Raw genomic sequence first — 2,357 nt, forward strand, 5'->3', positions numbered from 1 at the left:
ATGAGATCTTTATGAGTTCTGGTTGTAGTTCATTCCAGATACAGTCAAGTTGACAACACATAGCCATCACAATGGCCATACATATTCAAGCCACCACACTGGAAGAGGAATCAGAGATGGCTCAACCTAAAGCCACTGGCCACTTCATCTGACAATCTGATTCTCATGAGTTGTCTTCTGACTCCAAAAGTGCACCATAACCTACATACACCAGCCCCAAAACTATGTAGGCAAAAGAAAGAAAGAGTCTGGGGTTCACACCTACTATCCCACGCTTTAAGAACTGAGGCAGGAGGATCATGAGTTTGAGGCAGCTTGGACAATGTAGTGAGACTTGCTTTGTAATAAAACTATAACAAACACATGGTTTATTTGACTGCCAATTAAGTAATAATACATGCAGTAGACACCCAAGCCAGGAGGTTCCCATGTATGTCTCTTCCCTTCAGCTCCTATGTTGTCCCTGTCTGCAAAGGGAGCTCAAGTCCTGAGGGAGGCAGATGTGGGCTAGAGCAATGCCAATGTAGATGACAGGGGATGTGAAAGTGGGCAGATAGTAACACTGGCTCAGGCTCTGTAGGCAGGAAAGCATCACTGAGGGAAAAACACCCACTGTGTGGATCGCCATCTAAGAAAGACTCTGGTGAGCAAGTGAGTTTCCTAGAGATGGCTCACCATTTTGCATGGCTGTGATGGGTGCACTCTGGAGAGGCACAGCCCCAGAGTTCATCCTAGGATTGCTTCTCACTGCTGATATGTCTTTTCTGCCACTATTACCTAGCCTAACGAGCAAATTCCCTGAAGATCAACATGAAGATGAACTTTCGTGAGTTAATGGTGTTTAGATGAATTAATGACTTTATAGAATTCCTGATCTGTTTCAAATAATGTTGGGAAGAAAGTGCAAGGAGATGGTTTTAATTGTTATTCCAGAAAGATGTAATAAGTTAGAATCAAGAATAGAATGTGCCCTCTCTCCTCATAAAATAGTAAGTAAAGACTAGATGATAAGGACTACAGTGAGCTTTCATAAATTGCACTGAGTAGAGAAACAAGCTTGGGACAGATTTGTGATCAAGGAGAAAACACTCATTCTACATCAGGTCCAACACCGTGGATGTGCTCTATGATAAAGCAAGACCATGTGAAATTGTTGCTTTGAACTTATAATGAGCTTACAGAATGAAACACTGCTTTAAACTTAACTATCAACATCTGTCTGTAATTCACCTTTTGTGTAACATTTTATCTAAGAGGTAATTTTATAAAGAATTTTTTGTCTAAGAAGGTGTAAGAAGGCCAGAGAGAAGAAATAAAGTGTGGCTGTTGGGGCTCAGCCTGATCCACCAAATGTGTGTGTGTGTGTGTGTATACATACATGAGTAGGTATATGTATATATATAAGTGTGCACGAATACTTGTGGAATTGATGAGACAGGTAGTAGAGCCAGGCCAAGTGTGTGTGTGTGTGTGTGTGTGTGTGTGTGTGTGTGTGTGTGTGTGTGAGAGAGAGAGAGAGAGAGAGAGAGAGAGAGAGAGAGAGAGAGAATGTGTCTGTCTGTGTATGTGCTAGACTTTCTCCCTTTCTTCCTTGTCTTTTCTCTATTGTTCAGGAAGAATTGCCTGGCCAGCAAGGGGCCTTTGAGCCAGAGAGGGCTGGTAACTAAGCCTTTTTTCTTAATCCTCTGCTGCTATCAGTAGGAGTCAAATTGCCAGAAGCCAGTGGCCTTTGGCCACAGAATAGCAGAGTTAAAGAAGGTAGAAATTGCCAAACACCGACATAATTGCTAAAGGTAAAGCCTTTGGCCGCAACCACCGACTTCATACTCTTTTGCTGCCTTGGTGAAATGGGTGCCAGGATAAGCCACTGGCACGTCACCAAGTAAAAGATCTGCTTGAATAGTGTCATACTGGGAGTTCACCATTTGCCTCTGATGCCTAAAGACTGGATGTTCACAGGTGAGTTAACTACATGGGAAGTGAAAGTGTGTGTTGTGGGTCCCAGGAGTAGGTTCCTTCTCTAATTTATACCTGTTACATACCCAGTGTGGTTATGCCATGGTCACTGGTGGCAAAGTTGGGCAAAGTTAAAAGCATATCCTTTTGTTTTCTGGGTTCAGCACCTCTCCCGTAGATACACAGGCCTGTACTCTTCCACCTCTCCCATCCATCCATCCATCCATCCATCCATGCATCCATCCATCCATCCACACATCCATCCGTCCACTCCAACCCGGTCTTTCTTACCTCTACTCCCATGGCTTCTCTTTCTAGGCCACAGTAGCTTTCTGCCCATAACTGAGTATGTTATTCCAATGCAGGCCACTTCTAGATGCCAGGCAAAACACACTGCTTAA

Source organism: Rattus rattus, chromosome 12, assembly GCF_011064425.1.
Source record: "Rattus rattus isolate New Zealand chromosome 12, Rrattus_CSIRO_v1, whole genome shotgun sequence".
NCBI lineage: Eukaryota > Metazoa > Chordata > Mammalia > Rodentia > Muridae > Rattus > Rattus rattus.